We start from the raw sequence: 21,515 nt of genomic DNA on the forward strand, positions 1-21,515 counted from the left end.
GGCTCAAGGTATGGGGTGCTGGGTTGGAGTACTTTACAGGTGTAAGGGATAGTTTTTGGGGCGGGTGCTAGGTAGTTTTTGTGGCATGGGGTTATTTTTAGGGCTCAGGGCAGGGTGAAAGGGACAGTTGAGACTCTGTGGTACAGGCATGTGTTGTTCAGTCATGCATTGTACCATCATCTAACTCTCCTGAGTCCTCCAGAAGTAAGGTAGAAGTACTAACGGAGTGAGTCAAATCTAAATCTTTGCGATCAGGCACTTAGAGTGCAATATATGAGACACAAAAGAATGCACGCATCTGTGCATGTTACTTTCTTGCATGCAGGCTGTTCTTCAATGGTATGGTGTGTTTTGCACTGAGTAGTTCCTACTGACTAAACTCCACTGTGTACCCTTGCTTTACTAATTTGTTGTCTGAGTTTCTTCAGTTTTGCTGCACATCAGTATTTATTTACATGGATTATGCTAAAACTATCTTAAAAGGAAATTGCATCTGGGTAAGTCAACCGAAACTGTATAATGTTCACCCTAGGCTCATGGAATAAGAGCTGTTATTTGTAGCCATGTTTCTGTAAAAAGGGTGCTTTCTGAGCAGCGAGTTTGAGAATCACTCTGTAACCTGCTTGAAATAGAACTGCAGTAAATTCCACTGTTGCCGAAGGGAAAACTCAGAAATATAGGAGTTACAGTGTAAGCGATCTCTCATCCGTTTTACCAGCTAGGTTCCATGGGTATAAATGGACAGACTGTGCATCAGAGGGAGGGTGTGTCCATAGTTTTATGTGTCTATGGTTGGGGGACATAAACTACATGAGTGCTCTCATTATGCACCAATGTGTTGTCAACTCCATGCTGCACACTGTGAGGCTGTGCTAGTTTCCCAAGTTCTTTTTGCAGACGCCACTGCAGTTATGCAGCCGTTATGCAGCAGCAAATATCATTGTGCTTTTTTACACTTTTTTTAAGGCAATATGTGCATTGGAGTCTATGATTGTGTTTGTGTGTATGAGGGTGATTTGGTATATGAGTATGTGTATGTCTGTGCTTTCGATGTCAATGAATTAATATGTGTTTTAGCAGCAATGTGCCTGTGCCCCTACATCTAAACATGTATTTATCAGTTTGTGATGGTAATTTGTGTCTCAATGATTGTACACGAGTGTCAATCAATCAATCTACATTTTCCATTTTAGTTGTTTATTGCTTAAGGATATGAATTTTGTCCATCTTTATTCTCAGCTTTTTATAAATGTTCGCATGTCGCTCTATGTGTTACGGTGGTTTGTTCCACCCTTTTACGATTTTTAACGAAATCAAATAAAAGTATTACTGATTGATTGATACATGAGTGAATGTAAGTTTGTTTTATAAATGCATGCACGAAGATCTGTATAGCAGCAAGGATAAGAATCAATGGGTATGTCTGTAGAAGCATCTTTATATATGTAAGTCAGCTTGAGTGCCTGTCAATCAAAGTGTTTATATTTGCATATAATTTGGTGCGAGTTTATTATATGTCAGTTTTTGTGCCTTTCTAAATGTGTCTATGATTCTTTGTGATTTATGGAATGTTTTTACTTTGGGGTTAGTGATAACATATACATGTGTGTGTGTAACTTCTTGTGCCCTCGAGTAGCGTTCTCTACTCGTGTTTCTGTGTTTGCCCATCAGCCAGGCGGTATCTGTTTTCAGATCCCTTTCAGGGGGGAGGGGCTCCGCGCAGACAATGGTTGTTGAGGTCGTTTGCCTCTGGAGTCCTGGGGTCCATCTGCAATGGCTCTGCAAAGTTCCAGGGTCAACTCTAAGGGTAGCAAAGGTGGGCAGTCACAGGGTGCCAATAAGAAGAGGGTGGGGGGAAAGAACTAAAAAGTCAAAATTCAACCAACAGGCATTATAAACAGACACCATAAAGTAATGCCAATCCTAGTGCTTATGCAATATGAAAAAATAAGTACTTTAATCACATAGCAGACCTAAATATTACACAATTAATTGAGGAGATCTGCAGGGTTGAAAACTACATTATGATAGATCAGGGGTTCCCAAACTTTTTTGACCCACTACTCCCTTGACCTTAGTGGCCGTTGTCCACGGCTCCCCATTATGTTCCTTTTTTTTGGCGGGTGGGGGGATGCAAGCCCGACCTCTAGAGTACTTACATTTTTGTCCCTGAAAATAATTGGGGTGAAGCCAATGAAGATATTGTGATGATAGATGCAAAAGCAAACATAACGCCCATCTTTGGATGAGTAGATGGGCAAAGTTTCCAGGGTGCAGGTTCAAAACAAAATTATGTTTTCATTTAAACAAAATGTGTGTGTAGTTCCTTCAAACACATATGTGGCACCATGGGAAGAAATGAATTTGCTTACAAGACAGCAGTAGGCAAGGGAAACAATCTGCAGCTTACACATTCCTACAGCAAACCCCGGGGATGAATATGGGGACTACAACAAAGGCTGCGGGGTGCCTTAGCCTGAGATAAAAGCAGAACTCTCACTGATCAATGTCTTGGAGGCAGCAACGGCTTTGAGGAGAGCACTTGAGCAAAAAACATGACTAGGACATGTACACAAGCCTGAGCCCACGCACATCCAGTAAGAAAAACTCTGCACCAATGAGCTGCAAGTGGCCATGCCACAAGGCAGAGATGAACTCGTGCATGCACTTTCATATTTTAGTGTCAGGCACTATGATTACAAGTTATGTCAATTTATGGACGCATGTGCAGTATCAGCAGTGCTTAATTTGAGCTGCTGGTGTAGCTTGAGCCCACCACCACTCATGAACACTGTGCACCCTTGGTGTAGACCACGCCCACATCCAGTAGGGCCGGCCCAGAATTCCAAGGAAAATCTTGTGCCCTGGGACTTATTCCTGTACAAATGTAAGCACTGTCAGTCTGCACAAAGAATGACAATCGTAAAGAAAGATACGACAGTGACCACAATGCTCTCTCCCTAGAACTTAAAGGAGCACCATGCTCATCTGAGCCATCAATAGAACCCAAACCATTTAACTGTATCATTACTAGCAATAATAGAAAGAGGGTTAAATGACCCCAAATAGAGAACAGCGCTGAAACTCTGGCACAGATATACAGTACAGTTAGTGACTTTCCGATGACTCTGGAGGTTGACAATGCGGAACAGCAAGTTAAGGTAGATACATATAAAACCCTAGTTAAAAATATAAATACGTTTTTTTCCAGAGTTCACAGAGGAAGGAGGATGACCAAGAACAAAACAAATGAGTGGTTTAACGAATACTGTAAATAAGCCCGCCAAGCATTGATGGAAGCAAGTTAGTCCGGCCTGAGAGATAGGATAGCCATTAAAAAGGAAGGCTTACAAAAATGCACAAAATGAGACCCACAGGAACTGGCACCTAGGGCTTTGGCAAGATCTATAGTCGCAGCCAGCACTAACAATACTAGAGAATTCGGGCACCTAATCGCGAAAGGATCAAGATCTCAGGTAGTGGAATAAGATTTTCATGTTCTCCCACAGACCTGGTAGGATCACTGCTCCAACTTATATGTAGGGCCAATGGACAAGGGTGTAGTGCCCATAGAGCTCTTTCTCTCAGGGCCAGACAATGATTGTTTAACTTTTACTATAGATGAAACATTCAATGCAATTGTATCTTTGCACAGGGGGAAAACCCCAGGATTAGATCTGATCCTGGCAGATCTCTATCTATCAGAACCCCAAATATGGATTGTTATTCTCAGTTGCACATACAACGCCACATTAAAAGGTGCAGAAATTCCAGATTCCTGGTTAGGTGCCCAGGTTGTCCGCATTTAGAAAAAGAGAGATAAAAGAGACCTGCCTAATTACAGGCCTAAAAGCCTTATAGATATCGCCCAAAACATATTCTATTGTCAATTGTTGGGGAGAATTAATGATTGGATAAGGGAGGGGGATCTACTTTCTCCTCTGCAGGCAGGCTTCAGAGCGAAGACAAGTACCGTAGCTCAAGAATTCTGTTTCCCCCTCATGGAAAAATGTAACAATTGGCAAGGGTGCCCTATATGTGGTATTTGTGGATCCCCGTGCTGTCTTGGATTTGGTGCCATGAGGGAAACTTTGGGTAGCTTTGGATAAACTTGGGATCCCAAACTATCTCCCTCAAACCCTCAAGAGATTGCATACAAACAACTATGTCCAAATTAGATGGAGGAAGGAAGGTGGGTCCACAAATCGGATAGGGGTGAGTTGTGGAGTAAGGGTGCATTCTTGCACCAACACTTTTTACACTTTACATACATGGTATGATTTCTTCATTAATAGATTGCAAGGGCGATCCACCCAAGCTTGCAAGCCAAGAGGTGCCTGCATTACTCTTTGCAGATGCTACCCTGCTCATCTCACGAATGCCGATGGAGCTCCAAAGCTTAGTAGACAAGTTTGAGAGGGCCTGTATAGACCACTGATTGGAAATTAACACAAAAAAACGAACTTCATGGCTTTCAACTGACCCAAGTCTTTTAAGCGTAACATAATGCTGGGCTCAACCAGACTACAAGAGGTGAAACAATTTGATTACCTTGGGTTGTAGTTTATAAACACCCTATCTTGGTCACCACAACTAGTAAAGAGCCTGCTGCCATTGCAGAATGTGGGGATGGGTCTAATTAAAAAGTTAAGGAAGTCAATTTATAGACCACTGACCCAAGCAATTGAAGTATATCAAGCCAAGGGATTAGGGGCTGCACTATATGGTGCAGAACTGTCAGGATATATTAAGGTGACTTACATCGAAAAAACTGAAAATAATTGTATTAGATCTGTTTTGGAGCTTCTTTGAAACACCCCACTAACACGCTTAGATTTGGGCAATAAGGGCGTTGCTCATGCAATTCACTTGCAGCCTTTAATGTTTTGGATGCACATTTGGTCAAATAAGTCCCCATTGCCAATGAAAGAGTCACTACAAGAAATATTATTGCTGGACAACAAAGGTAGTGTCCAATGGCTAATCCATATTAAGCAAGGGTTGGGTAAACTTGGTATGAGTGACCTATGGGTATCCCCTGAAAACATCCAAAAAAATCTGAGTCTTCTCAAACAGAAATACTGGAGCCAAGTAGAGGACACTTGGTTAAAAGGGAATAGTGTAGGGGCATTAACAATTTTATTTCTAAATAAAAAAGACAAGATGCAGCAAGAAGAATTCCTGGACAAAATTGAGCCACTGTTTGCAAGATCACTCTATTTAAAATCCAGATATGGCACCCTTCCAGTCAACAGCTTTGTTGGTTGCTGGAGGGGCACCGATGTCTCAACTAGTTGTCCTGGGTGAAAAGGTGTTCTCAAATCAGAAGTTCACTTTCTGTTTTTTTGCCCCATGTATAACCAAGCAAGAAGGACTTGGTTAATCCCAATTTGTCGAATTTTGGCAGCCAGTCGCTTAGTAGAGATTGTTAAAATCTTGAAAAGTGGCAGTACAGAATACCTAGTTTTTGGCTTGTCCAGATATTTATTATATAGATGTCTCGAAGTAGAGTATTAAAAACACAGAACAACTAGGGTCAGGGGAGTGATTTTACCATGAAGTATACTAGGCTCCTACCAATAAGTCTATATATACATTCTAGATACACCATAATGTGATTTTAGGCTGTTTTGGCTCAATAATTATGCTGCTATCTTGTTCGTGATGATTACCTTGATGTTTATGTATTTGAAAAGGGGATATTAATTATAACCTCGATATCTCATTTACAAGTAAAGGAAATATATATTTTAACTATGATTTTACTGAATATATTCAATTCCAAAATGATTGTTTACATGTTTTATAATCGTAAAGGCACTACGCACTTAATAAATAATGTTAACCTGATGTTTTATGTATTCGTGAAGGAAATACCAATCTTAACTGTGATTTCACTCTATGTACTCAATTTTGTTTACATAGATTGTTCAGAGTTGTGTGATCACAAAGGCACCAAGCATTATATTAACAATTTGTTACGATCTATAACAAATATAGGGATATACAGTATGGCTCATAGATACATATTAAGAAATAGATAGTAGGGATTGTTTCAAGACTGAGGAACAAGTACAGGTGTTAATTATAATCCGATCCCATATCAACCAAAGAACATTGCTGTGGAACTTGTTCTTTCTTCCCTCCTCCAACTATCTGTCTGAAAATGTATTGCCTAAATGTATGTAAATTATGTGTTTTTATGTTTTTATAATGAAAATGGAATAAAAATAAAAATCCATCTATCTATCTGAATGACAATGGTGCACCAGAAACTTGAAACCTGGCTGCACTTCTTGGCTAAATTCAGGTCACGTGCTTAGCACAGGATTCTTGGCGGTTCCATTGTATCCAGATCTATCAGGAGTTGGTTGGGCTCAGACTTACCATGAGAAAATCTCTAAAATAAAACTCATTAGCGCTGTGTGCTGAGTGCTGTGAGTGTGCAGTGAAGGTAGTGAGAGTGGAGGGGATAATTTAGCTCAGAGCAATTAGCACTCTTTGATGAGATGAGTGCTCAAATCGCAGGCCAAAGTGAAAGTGAAAGCTCACTCACCCGCAGGGCTTCCAAAACCATTCATCCTTCTGAGATAGATAAATGAATTGCACATTATTATATTAGTAGGTTGGGAGGCAATAACAACGAAGATGGGCAGTACAGCAAACCGAGGTATCACGTGCTATACAAAAATTGCATTTTTATCGCGTTTGCTGGGGATGATGAAGTGGATTATGCCACTGTCTTGCAAAATTACATTCTATCACAAAGCCGTAGAACTAAAGAAAACCAGGAAATGGAAGTAAATTGAAACAAAAGCTTGCAGGGTAGCTCTCTGGGTTGATCGTCTGGTGCATAAATCTGGAGATCACAGATTCGCACATCTGCATGCCCAAGTCATACTTTCATCCTTATAGGGTAGATTGTTCAGTTGCACTGCAATAACCTCCATTATTTATAGGCTAATACAAGTTTGATTTGTGGTGTGCAGTGTGCAAACCGGGGATCGTATAGTCTCCCACAGAAGCGGTGATGCCATCAGGCCTTTCCACTTGAGGTGACAGGCTTGCTGGGAACAGGCTGCCAGGAGTGCTTATTTTATGGCAGGTGCAGCTGAAGAACATATCTGCACCATATTCTCACCCATTCAAGATGGAGGGAGGTGGGAAGGGATCAATGGCCTTGGAAGGTGAACTTCTAAAGAAGAGCCTCAACTTACCAATGCAACCTATCTAAGATTTTCTGCAATGTACAGTGGCTCCCAAACCGTGTGCATCTGTTTGCGCCACCCCAGGCAATTGTTTAGGGTGCACCGAAGTGCCGCAGTGCACAGAATGGGAACCCCTGTAGATAGATAGTAAATTGCTTAACTCCCTACTACCTGGTTTGTTCCTGGTATCTCCCTCTGTGGATGAGATCCATATCTATAATCCCCAAAACACTACAGAATATAGGCAAGGTTAGGACACAGCAGCAGATCGATTAATTTCCTATACAGGGGATTTGCACAACTTCAGGTTTTTTTTCTCCAATTCAGTATAGCACAAACTCGACCCAAAGGTATCAGAGCGCTTTACATGAGCACCAGTTGCATTACAGATGGACACATACAATTTTAGGCACAGAGATGAAGTGATTTGCCCAGAAACACAGGATGTTTGAGCCTCCTGCCAGACTCGAACCTGGTTCCCCAGCTTCAAAGTCAGCCACTCTAGCCGTTAAGCCACATTTCAACAATTCAATGTCTTTTTAGCCCTTCTTGGCAGAATGTCCTAGTAGGTGTGACAGACCTATTTGCCAACATTCAGTCTTTTGTCCTTTAAGCAACCTAGACCATGACATCTTACCTGCTGGCTTCAGCAGCAGTGCAGACAGCATGGTGGGAGCTGTCCAGCTCCCACCCTTTCAGAGGCTCTACTCAGGTGTAGAGAGAATGGTCTTAGAGGTAATTTTTGGGGCAGGACAGGCATCAGCACCCGCAGCAACACCAGCTCTGTGTTGACAGTCCTCTTGACCAGATACAGTGATGTCCTGAAGTGGCAGTTGCAGCCTCTGGGTTGATGTTATCACAATGAAATCCTCTGGCACTTGCAGCCTCTGTGCTGATTAGGGCATTTCACTTGCAGTGATGTGTTCCTTTCTTACCATGCAGGCAGCTGCAGCATCTCCTCTCGGCCTGCTCAGTGAAATGTTTACATTTTCAGGTACAATTTACAAGAAAAGTGGTGGGGGGCTCATTCTTGACAGGAGTCACTTCTGGCTTCACACTCTGGGATGAAGTCAGCTTTCTCTATGTGCTCTTCAAACTGGGACCATGTGTCTTCTCCTGCAAGGCCTGGCACAAGTACCTCTCTCGGCAGGCAGCCAAGCTGCTTCTGGCATTGCATCTAGAACCTCAGCTCCTCGACCAGAAAGTGTAGACTTCAGGATATTCCCCCTTCAGGTTATGCACTGTGAGGCAGACACCGGCAAAGGTTGCACAGCTGCTGTTAATGTAGTCTGTGGAACATTCCCTTCATTGGTCTCAAAGAACTTTGAACTTTTATACCCATCTTTTAGACAGAGAATTTGGTTCTAGAGACTGAGGTTTGAGAACCCATTTGAGTGGGTTCTCTTTCGAATGTCTTTTTCAGGCTACTCTTTGAACACAGCCTTTGTGAATAGTGATGACTCTCACATCATGTAGATACATGCCCCAAAAAACTACAGATTAATAAATGTGTTAGATATTGGGGAAAAGATCTTTGCAAAAATAATATTAGGAAAGCTCAAAGCTTGGGCGGAACAGGTTCCAGTTATACCAGTAGAACAGGGTGGTTTTAAAGAAGGCCACTCAACCATAGACCACTGCTTTGCCCTTTGGGCTCTTGCCCGGAAGTCAATAGAGCAGAAGGGGAAATTGTATTGCTGTTTTGTTGACTTCCGGGCAGCATTTGACTCAGTAAATCGCAAGTGTCTATGGGAATGCCTGACTAGGTATGGTATACCTGTGGGGCTATTGGCCATCTTAAAGGAACTACACAGAGGAAATTGGGCCCAGGTAATCAAGGATACACAAGGGGCTCTGACGCAGAAAATAGCGGTAAGGAACGAGCTAAGACAGGGCTGTGTTTTGGCTCCCTGCTATTTGCCTTATTCTTGGCCGACCTACGAGCAGTATTAGAAGTGGAAAGGAGTGCAAGCCCTAAAATGAGCAGAAATAAAAGTGGCATGTCTTTTATATGCAGATGACCTCGTGATACTGGACCAAACGGAGCTCGGGCTCCAAAGGAAATTAAATGTTTTTAGTAAATATTGTGAGGCAGAGTTTTTAGTTGTAAATATGGACAAAACAAAGATTTTATGCTTTGGGAAAAAGGATAACAATTTTAGCTGTTTTTTAGGAGAAACGAAACTGGAGATTGTAAAATAATATAAATATTTGGGCCTCTGGTTTGACAGTGCCCTAAAATGGTGTACCCACCTAGAAGCCCGAAAAGCAAAAGCCTTATCTTCAATATGCGGTCTGAAAAAATGTAATAAGCAATCTGGGGACATTTCCCACAGACCAATGCTAAAAGCATATGAAGTAATGATCCCCTCACAGATATTGTACGGGGCAGAAGTCCTGTACTTAAGTGGTAAATGCAGATGGGACCTGGAAGAAGGGAATATCCTAAAAACCTTATTGTCTCTGCCAAGCTTCGCAATGATCCAGGCTGTTAGAATGGAGACAGGAACAACAGCATGGAGCATTCAGAACCAAATGTCACTTTTAAGATTTTGAAAACAACAGGATCCAGGGGGTTTGAAGAAGGTCTCACAATGGTGTAGGGAGGAGATCCAAAGTAGCAGCCTCAAGTGGGCTAGGGAAGCAAGAAAAAAACTCCTGTCTATAGCGGAGAGACTAAAGGTGAGTCTAATTCAGCACTCACTGGAGTTAGAATTTACCAAGTGTTCACTCAGACTCCAAGGTCAGGAACAGTCAAGGAAGAATGACTTGGCTTACCTGAGTATGAAAAAATCGGTGCAAGGTACAAGAAACTCATGGGTAATAGAATCATGGTACCCGTACCTGGATACCTTGCCGAACAATGAGCTTAGATGTGAAATACTAAGAATACAAATTGGTATCAACCCCTGGCAGTTGGAGGGAAAAACAAAGGCCGAAATGATACATGCTGATGGAACTTGTAAATGTGGGCTTGGAACCAAAAATGATACTCTGCACATATTGGTAGATTGTCTAGCAGTTTTAGCTTTGAGAAAAGTGTTTTTAGGTCCAATTTTCTTAAAATATGGAATAAGGTCACAAGCTCAAGCAATAGTAATGTTTACAGAAATGTCAAATCTTGATATTGCCATTGCACTGGGGAATTACATGAAGGGCATAAAAATGTTCCTGAGGGATAGACTGAAGGGGGGTTAGTAATTCTATCCCACCTTCTAAGATCCCCTCTTCCAGCTTACGCACTATATCTCAGCTTAATGTATATACTACTGACATGTGTCGAATTGTTGTTGCAATTATGGAAAGGAAGTGGATATCGTATTTTTAATATGTACACATGTGATAAGGTATTTTTAATGAATTGTACTGTTACTTGTTTATTTAGATTAATATATATAATATTGAATTTCATTGGGTTAAAAGGTTGCTGATATTGGGGAAAGACCGTGGAATCCGTACCCTTATTATGAATATATTATAAGGAGGTTTTAATTAATTGAATTGTAATTTATCTATTGTGGTTTCTCGTTGTGTTTAAAGACTATGGTTTAAATAAACAAAGAGTTGACAGTGACAATGGGGCTGGATCCAAGTAGATGTATCCAAAACATGGGGCCAATGAAGTGCACCTTGCTGTCATCAACTATCCTGAAGGAGCAATGAGAAACAGACAAAAAGGAACACCCTACCTAGAAATATACCATGATCAACAGAAACTGCACTGCTCCCATTTACTGTTTACCAAGTGGTAGTTCATAGGAAGAATTAAGTTGTCCTCTTCCTCCATCTTGTGCCATATTAAACCATGGAATTCAAAATAGTTCATACTTGCCACATTACTCAAATGAACACAACCAAAATGTTCTTCTTCCCATACATCATGTACATACACGCACTTGATATGGCCATGGGATGTCAGCAGCAGTTTCTGGGTGTCACATCACAGCAGAACTTTGCACTGACTTAGGAAAAAGGTCTGCTCACACTATAGATTCAAAATGTGATTCGCTGCCACCGCTGCTTAATGTGATGCACCCATGGCATGAACATTAGTCCACAGACTACTATAGAAATGCTCTTAGCCCACCCTTTAGGTCACTGGACAGGTCCTGCACCTCAAATAGTTAGAGAAAGGCCAAGGCCTCTGCATGCACATTTTCTTAGCTTGATGCCAGGGTGAAAATAAAACTCACAATACAAGTTTCACTTGCAGCGAGGCACTCAGGGTAGAGGTACATGCCCATTCACCAAGAAGCGAACATACACAGCACAACATCTGGCCTTTACTGTTTGTATTTGCGTATGTTTGGGTATCAACGTCCACTGATATGTGCAGGCCAGTCTGCACATTTGAATGTGTGATCTTGATCATTTGTGTGCTTCCTGCATGTGGTCCTGTGAAAGTTTACAATGTAATATTTTTGCTACTATTTCGGGTCAATGTATGTTGTTGTTCATTTATTTTTTATTTATTTTCATTTGATATGGCTCATGTTGGTGCAAGATCACTTGGATCTTGAAAATGCAGAAAAAGGCAGATGGCAATAGAGAGGTCAAAAAAGCAGATCAAAGAGGCTAGCAGGCAAAGGTTGTATTTAGATGGAAACTCTCTACAGTTATTTTGCACTGTAAAGGATTGGCTCATGTCTGAGATGGAGCAGAGGCAACTCTGATCTCCTAGGTCCATGGGTTATGTGGAACTGGAAAATCTTTAGAGCCCATGTAAAATCTGATCTGATTCTCAGGTTCATTGTTAGAGAATTCCAGCGGGAAGGAGCCTTGGTAATGTAATGCTTGTCTCCAAAAACAGTTTGCCTTATCAATGGCCTCTAGACATGTTAGGTGTTCAGTTAGCTGACACAACTGGAATGCACTTATGAGTTAGGGAGGCATATGGAAGAATACCTCTTTTTTTAGTTTGTCAATGCAAATTGAAGTTCCTTTAGTTTCAGAAAATGCACTTCAGTTATTACTGGAGAGATGTATCTTTAGAGTGTAAGGTCTAAAGTGGTCGCAGTAGACCAGCACAAATGTTATTGCTGTGATTGCAGAATGACCTCAACACTGTAAGGATGAGTGCTGAGAAGGATGATGGCTACTTACATCAGGAGGATATGGCAGATGTTGGACATGGCCTTTTTTGCAGGGTTAGCCCCAAACGTTTTGCCTTCTTCCTCCATTTTTTTCGGACCTGCTTGTGTTGGTTTTAGGACTCTGTGAACTTTACCACTGCTAACCAGTGATAATGTGCATTCAGTCTTTTTCAAAATTGCACTGGTGATTTCCTTATCAATGATAGTGACATTTGATTTACTACAAAGTTCCTAGTAAAGTGTACCAGGTGTGGCCACGGCCTGTAAATCAAATGCAACTAGTGGACCTGCAGCACTGACTGTGCTACCCTCATGAGTAGCCCTGCAATCGTGTCTCAGACCTGCCACCGCACTGTCTGTGAGTGCAGTTCAAAATGCCATTTTGATGGCAACCTACAGATCTTAATGTGGAACAGAAAACATGAGCGACATTGGGTATGGCCCTGGCAAAACAGAATATAGCACGGAACTGGGGCTCCGGGGTGACACTCTCACAACCACAGTGGGAAGAGGATATGGACATCGCTATGATAGCTGAAAAGGCGGTTTACACGCGTAGGGGCTGCCCAAAGAAGTGGATGCGGGTGTGGGGCAAGTGGAATGAAGCCTGGGGGAACTTATGTGAGCCGCCACATACAGAACTCACTCCGGAGAGCAGCCCATGACAGACACGATCCTTGTAATGCCCGAGGGCTTGCTAATGTTTGCGGGATTAAGGGGCGGCGGGTGGCGTGATAGGTGGAAGGATCAGGATGGTTTCTTCTGTAGGTGTATTGTCCTAAGATCACATAATGAAACTGACATGATGTTGATTAGCCTTGGTTACTGGAACAGGAGATGACTGTATTTGTTTGATTTGTTCTCACTGCTTGATCAATTGAAAATAGAAATTGTTTAAAAAAATAATAATAATAATAAAGTGCCATTTTGACCTGGTAAATGCACCCACTTGCCAGGCCCAAATCTTCCCCTTTCCTACATGCAAGTCACCCCTACGGTAGACCCAAGACACCCCCATGCAGTGTATTTGAAAGGTGGACATGTACTGTTGTGTTTTACATGTCCTTTTAGTGAAATACTGCTAGTTTTGTTTTTTCACTATTGCAAGGACTATCTCACTTTTAGAAAGTGGACATTTTCTTACTTAACCACTCTGGGCCTCTGAATGTCTGGAGAATCCACGTCTGGGTGAGGATGACAGTTGGGCTCTTGTACATTCAGTATAGACACACACACAAATGAAGCTGGGTTGTGCCTTGCATATCCTGATGGGCTGCCACCAGGCTGATGGGACTTCCTGAGCCAGTGTGGTGGGAGGATTTGTCACTGACACCTGAATAGGGCTGTGCCTATCCTCACAAAAAGCTATCTCTACCCCCCTGTACTGTGTCTGAAGTCAGGTCAGGGAAAGGCATGGTCTTGTGCACTACAAAGATGTTCCCGTGAAGCTTCCCAACATCAAAGGCAGAAAGGGATATAAGTATTGGACCTCTGACACTCTCAAATCAGAACTCTACTGGGCTAAAGGACATTCTGCCAGGAAGAAGAGTGGGATGCTGTACGAGGGACTGTTACTCTGCAAATTGCTTTGCTGTGCTGGCCTGCTGCTTGTTGCTTCTGTCCTGGGAGTGAAAGGGCTTTTCTTTCTCAACCGTGTTTCCAAGGTTCTCCAAGGGCTTGTGTGTGCTTGCCTCCTGTTAAGAAGTCTCAGGGCCATCAAATACTTCACCTACCAGTCACTTTGTGGCTCTCGCGCTCCGTTTTCAGCAGCGCCCTCATTAGCAGCGCCCTCATTACAGCGCCCTCATTTGCAAGCGCCTGTATTTTTAATTCCCCGGTTTGTCTTTTTAATTTTAATTTTCCTTTGGGCACTTACCCCTGATTTTAAACACTGGCCAAGCATACTCCCACTACTGCCATCCTACCTGCATTGTAATTGGTGAAATCACCGCATTTTGCGGGTCCTCGGCCACAGTCTCGTCAGCGGCCATATTGTAAGGGGCAGGAATTGCGCGCTCCAGTCTGCTTTCTATCTTTCAGGCGAGTACAAAGGCAGGCAAATTGTTTAGCTCGCTCTTTGTGGCTCTCGCGCTCCGTTTTCAGCAGCGCCCTCATTAGCAGCGCCCTCATTACAGCGCCCTCATTTGCAAGCGCCTGTATTTTTAATTCCCCGGTTTGTCTTTTTAATTTTAATTTTCCTTTGGGCACTTACCCCTGATTTTAAACACTGGCCAAGCATACTCCCACTACTGCCATCCTACCTGCATTGTAATTGGTGAAATCACCGCATTTTGCGGGTCCTCGGCCACAGTCTCATCAGCAGCCATATTGTAAGGGGCAGGAATTGCGCGCTCCAGTCTGCTTTCTATCTTTCAGGCAAGTACAAAGGCAGGCAAATTGTTTAGCTCGCTCTTTGTGGCTCTCGCGCTCCGTTTTCAGCAGCGCCCTCATTAGCAGCGCCCTCATTACAGCGCCCTCATTTGCAAGCGCCTGTATTTTTAATTCCCCGGTTTGTCTTTTTAATTTTAATTTTCCTTTGGGCACTTACCCCTGATTTTAAACACTGGCCAAGCATACTCCCACTACTGCCATCCTACCTGCATTGTAATTGGTGAAATCACCGCATTTTGCGGGTCCTCGGCCACAGTCTCGTCAGCGGCCATATTGTAAGGGGCAGGAATTGCGCGCTCCAGTCTGCTTTCTATCTTTCAGGCGAGTACAAAGGCAACCATGCCTGCGCGCAGCGGTAACGTGCAGCGGGGACGCCAGACTGACGCCGGAGTTACGCCAGAGTTCAGCCCGTCTGCACCCGTCCGCGCTGAGGACGGGCTGCAGGTCGGGCTGGACTCAGCTCAAACTCCTTCCCCTCCTGATGAGATACTCAGGCTGTATTCCAGGGCAGAAATCCTTGCTCTGAGTCCGCCATCTTTGCAGTGTCTCCACCGCTATTCTCCTGAAGGGATCTTGCATTCTAACAGATGCCGGGCATGTACGGCCTCCTTTGTATTTTCCGGTACTGACTCGGCTAGACCACATCCTTTGTGTAAACTGCAGGATACGTCCAGGAGATCTGGCTTTTTAATTAATGTGCGATCTCTTATTAGGCATAATGTCGCCTTCCACGATTTCGTGGACAACCGTCAGCCGGACTGGGTGTTCATTACCGAGACCTGGGCCTCAGATACCTCAGGGCATGACCTGACTATGGCCATTCCTGATGGTTACTCTCTTCATAGGCAGGACAGATCCTGGCGTCGAGGAGGAGGTATTGCCATTCTTTTTAAATCCTCCTTTTCGTGTCTGATCAAACCTTTATCTAAGTCCTCTGATCGTTTTGAAAATCACTATATTTTTGTATTACCTTTTCCCCTTCGGTTTCTTTCACTGGGATTCTGGTATATAGGCCCCCGGGTCCTAGAGCCAGTTTCTCATCAGAATTATTGACAATTTTGGAACCCTACTTCGGAAAAGTGGCTTTCACCATTTTGGGTGATTTTAACTTTCACTTTGATGAGGCTAATTCTAAGGACACTACATCATTGGTTGAGTCACTTGGAGCATGTGATTTTGTCCAGCTCGTCAATAGTCCCACTCATCAGGCTGGGCATATACTAGACGGGGTATTTTCCAATGATACCAGGCTCTCTACTGGTCCCCCGTTACCGCTGGTTTGGACTGATCACTATGCCGTGCCACTGGAACTTTCCCTTCCTGTCTCAGGCTCTATCAATTTAGTAACCTCGCCATTTACCTTGAGGAGAAATTTCAGGAATATTTCTGATGAGGCTCTTGCCCCCCTTGTTTCCACCCCTGAATCTCTATCTCTAAAAGATGCAGCTGATGCAGCTCAAGATCTGATGGACTCCATCTCTAATGCTGTGGAAAAACTTGCCCCCCCATCTCTACGCTATGTAGCTCGCCAAAAGCCTACAGCACCTTGGTTTTCTGATCAGTTGAGACTCTTGAGGCAAGGATGTAGGAGCAGTGAGAGAATCTGGAGGAAATCATGGGATCTTAATGATCGAGAGGCTCACAAGTCTGTACTACGGGAATACAAACGAAGAGTGGTAACAGAGAAGCAGGAGTATTTCTCCAATCTCACCAGCTCTCTCTCCTCTTCTAGGGAGCTCTTTAAAATCGCTGACACCTTATGCTCCCTGCAACTTCCAGATCCCGTAGTCAGTTCACAAGAACTTTGCAATAGTATTTCTGACTTCTTTCATAGCAAAATTTTTGACATACATGTCTCTTTGGAAGCTCAATGCCATGCTTTGGATCAATCTATCCCGCCTGTCATCTCCAGTTTGGACTCTTTAGGTAAAGATCCTTCCCACTTACTTATGGAATTTCCATCCCTATCCCTTGAAGGACTGAACCTGCTACTTGACAGGACTAAATCTGCTTCCCCCCTGGATCCTCTACCTCTGAAAAAACTGAAAGGTTGTAGAAATAGCCTTCTTCCTCCTATGCTTGAGACTATGAATAAGGCTATCACCCAGAGCTCCTTTCCATCTGTATGGAAGAAGGCGACGGTGAAACCTCTTCTTAAGAAACCCTCCCTCGATCCGGCCCTTCTGAAAAACTTCAGGCCGATCTCCCTTCTCCCTGCTCCTGCTAAGATGCTTGAGGCGCATCTGAATCTTCATCTGTCTCTCTTTCTTGATTCTTCTGAATACCTTGATAACACGCAGCATGGTTTCAGAAAACACCACAGCACTGAGTCCGCCCTTACTTGTGTGGTCGATAACATCCGACGCAAAGTGGACTCTGGCCAAACTACTGTATTGGTTTTGTTGGACCTCACGGCCGCGTTCGACACCCTGTCCCCTGCCATTCTTACATCTCAGCTTAGGGAAGCTGGTGTCACGGGGACGGCCCTGAGTCTCCTCAATTCCTTTCTGTTGGAAAGGGAGCAGAGAGTGATGCTTGGGAACCACCTCTCCCCTGCTAAGTCATTGCAGTGTGGGGTGCCACAAGGGTCGGCCTTAAGTCCGACCCTGTTCAACATCTATGTGGCTCCCCTGGCAAGACTAGTTAGATCTCAGGGGATGGAGGTGGTGTCCTACGCAGATGACACCCAGATTATGGTATCACTGGCTCACTCCTCTGTCAGGACATCTGCCGCCAGTTTTAGGGTATGCATGCAGTATGTGGCAGACTGGATGACTATAAATTCCCTAAAACTGAACGGCGAAAAGACGGAGGTGCTGATTTTCGGGAAGGACCAAGATGCTTGGTCGAGTGAGTGGTGGCCACCTTCTCTTGGCATCTGCCCCACTCCCTCCCAATCTGCCAGAAACCTTGGGGTAATTTTTGACACCTCTCTCTCTCTATCCCTTCAAGTCAACAGGACCGTGGCCACCTGCTGGGGTGTGATTAGGGTACTGAACAGAATTTGCGGGTATCTCTCCCCCCAGGCGCGCAAACAGGTTGCAGTCGCCCTGATGGGCTCGAGGCTAGACTACTGCAACTCTCTGTATATGGAAGTCAATAAGAGTCTTTTACACCGCCTGCAGATTGTTCAGAATGCTGCAGCGCGTTTTGTTCTGGCTCTTCCGAAAACCTCTTCTGCCACTACAGCTAGGAAGGACCTTCACTGGCTTCCTGTCCAGCACAGAATCTCTTTTAAAATTCTCTGTCTGACCTACAGAGCGCTGACAGAAGGTTCCTCGAGTGCTATATGCTCTCTTATTACGCGCTACGTTCCCACAAGAGGTCTCCGCTCTGCGGGACTGTGTCAGCTTGTTGTGCCTCGTGTAAAACTCACTAGATGGGGAGCCAAAGCTTTCTCCGTGGGTGCCCCTCAGCTTTGGAATTCTATCCCTATCGAAATAAAAACTCTCCCCTCATTAGAGCTATTCAAAAAGGCCCTCAAAACTTATTTTTTCAAGAGTGCCTACTAATGAGAGAATGCTGCTGTGAGGATGTCTTAACTCCTATATGTATTTAGGCGCCTTGATGCCCATTGGGCTAAGTCTGCGCAAAATAAGAATCGTTTCATTCAATCGTTTCACTGGGCTCTTCAGCTGAGAGTCTTGACTTGCCAAGTGGTACCAGATCCCCACATCGACTCACAATGTCTGTTTTCATCAACGCATTGCTACAAACTTTAATGCATTGCCGCAGCCAACGTCCATATAACCTTTGTATTTTTTTGTGGATTTTAAGGTGTTTGTAATTTTACTTACTAACTATAATGTCCCTGTAACCTTTGATTTTTTCAGTGAATTTCTATGGTTTGGTAGTGGTTCTATTAAGGTGTGAGTAGGTATATGAATGACTGTATCGGTGTGTGAGTGGGAGTGTGACTGGCCATATAGATGTGTGACTGGGTGTGTGAGTGGCTGTATCTGTGTGAATGCATGTGTGAGTGTTTGTATCAGTGTACAAGAGTGAGTGAGGGAGTGGCTGTATCTGTGTGTAACTGGGTGTGTGAGTGTCTGTGTCAGTGTGAGTGGGTGTGTGAATGGGTGTATCAATGTATGAGTGGGTGTGCTGGCTGTATTTGCGCATGACTGTATGTGTGAGTGTCTGTATCAGTGTGCAAGTGTAAATGTAAATGTACAGGAATTTATATAGCGCAAATCACCAAGCGGTTTCTAAGCGCTTGCTTAGGGAACCCGTCCTGGTATTCCCCTGTGAGATAACCCCGGCAGGGTATCCGCAAGGTGAAAGCCAGGCATCCCGCCACGAGGGGCCGTTGTGGAGATTAAGAAAGCTATTGCCCAGAGTCGCAGAGTGTGAGCCCGTGAATCGAGTAGGCACCGGAGCGAGAATTGTCGAGTCCATGGACATTTTAAGACTCAAGACCCCGCCAAGCCGGGAATTGAACCCTGGTCCCGGGCTGACCTCTGCTTCCAGGTCTGCCTCCTCTAACCTGTGAGCCACACTTCTCCAGAATGGGTGTATCAATGTGTGAGTGGGTGTGTGGCTGGCTGTATCGGTGCATGACTGTATGTGTGAGTGTCTGTATCAGTGTGCAAGTGAGTGTGTGAGTGGCGGTATCTGTGTAAGTAGGTGTGTGACTGATTGTATTGGTGTGTGAGTGTCTATGAGGGTGTGTGAGTGTCTGTATTAGTGTTTAAGTGGATGTGTGAATGGCTGTATCAGTGTGTGAGTGGGTGTGTGAGTGGCTGTATCAGTGTATGAGTGGGTGTCTGAGTGTAGGAATGGGTGTTTGACTTGGTGTGTGAAAGTGTGTATGGGTGGGTGTGTAAGAGGCTGTGTGGAGATGTCAGTAGTGATGTGATTGGCTCTATGGCTCTGTTAGTAAGGATGTAAATTTCTGGTGGGTGTGTAAGTAGGTGTGTGAGTGTGTGACTTGGTATCTAAGTGACTGTGTAAGTATAGGAGTGAGTGTATCAGTTTGTGAGTAGCAGTATCAGTGTGAGTGGCTGTGTGAGTGCTGCACCAGTGTATGAGTGGGTGTATAACTGGCTGTATTAGGATTGTTAGTGAGTGTGTATGTGTCTGTGTGGGTGTGAGAGTGTGTACATGGGTGTGTTAGTGGCCGTTTCAGTGTGTGAGTGGATGTGGGAGTGGCTGTATCAGAATGTCAGTGGGCATATGACTGACTAAATGGGTGTATGAGTGGGATTACAATAACATACTTGACACTTCTTGCTACACGTAAAGTTTACACAAGATATGTTCAGAAATGTGACCACATGTTGCTTTGTATAACTTGTCTCAGCAGAAAAGGACACGTTACAACACCAAATTTTACAATACCTGCCTTTACAATGCAGTTTTTCCATCGCAACATCCATTACAACACATGATTTTACAATGCATGCCATCACAGCGCATTTTTAGAAACTACACTTACAATGCATGCCAACACAACGCATTTTTAGAAACTACACTTACAATGCATTCCATTGCAACGCATACCATTACAATGTATACCATTAAAACGCATAATACTTTTAGGGCAACAGTAGTGTAAGTGTTAAATAGTGTAGGGGTAAAAATCACTGTTCCCACTCCTGTGAGTGCAACAGTAGGGTAAGTGTTGGATAGTATAGGGGTAACAATTAGTATTCCCACTTCAGTGAGTGCAATAGTAGGCTAAGTGTTGGATAGTGTAGGATTACAAATTACTATTCACACTCCAGTGAGTGCAACATTAGGGTAAGTGCTGGATAGTGTAGGAGTGAAAATTATTATTTCCCAATGCATTGTAATGGCATGCGTTGTAGTGGCATGCGTTGTAGTGAAATGCGTTGTAATGGCTGCGTGTAATGGCATGCTATGTAAAGGATGTTGCATTGTAATGACTGCGCTGTAATGGTTGTTTCCCGTCTCAGCAATCTGTCAAAGGTCACACTTTTGCAGTCTGGTAATGTTAAATGAATAAATTGCTCTGAAACTATTTCTGTAGTCAATCTGTATGAGCAATCTTCACATTTATGGTTCTATGAATAAGTCCAAAAAAGTCATTAATAGGTAGTTCATCGTCTTCTAAAACAGCAAACATCACCACTAAAAACTCCTGTGCATCCTCTTGAGTGTTTGGAGTAAAGTATACAGATCCACTACATATTTCTACAAGGTCTTGAATGCGTGAGGCACAATCTGTTTTAGTTCTGTCACTACTCAGACCTTTCTTCAAAAAACACAGTGTAGAACACAATGCCTTCTTTTGTTTCTGTTCAATTGCATCTACAACACCAGGTAATGCAAACAGTACGTATAGCACAACATCAGCATAGCAGTTAACACCAGAATAGTTTGACAACTGATAACCAACAATATCTACGTAATTTCCAATTTTTTGTTTCTTAACAACTTCCTTCTTCTCTTTAATTTTCTTCTTTGCAACAATATTACTAGACTGCTTTGAAAGTTTCCGCTTAGGACAGATGGAGCATTTTTCATTTTATTCATTTATTTATTTGAGGTTGTATAGAGTGCGAACATGACCTGATAGTGTATCAGAGCACTTTCCAGGTATAACACGTTACGTACAGGTTAGGCACAGGCAAAACATAAGGATGGGCATGGGGAATTGACTACAGTAGGACAACAGCCAGAATTAAATACAATAATCAGGACAGAGCAATAGTCAGCAAAGCAACATGTCAGCGATAAAGAAAGAAAAATGGCAATTGAGTACGAGGGGAGATATGATAGCAAAAAGGCAGAGAGAACCAGCAAAACATTTGAAGGAGTAAGAGTTGGTACACGGAAAGGGCGAAGCAGTACAGGAAAT

Source organism: Lissotriton helveticus, chromosome 12 (genome assembly GCF_964261635.1).
Source record: "Lissotriton helveticus chromosome 12, aLisHel1.1, whole genome shotgun sequence".
NCBI classification, from domain to species: Eukaryota; Metazoa; Chordata; class Amphibia; order Caudata; family Salamandridae; genus Lissotriton; species Lissotriton helveticus.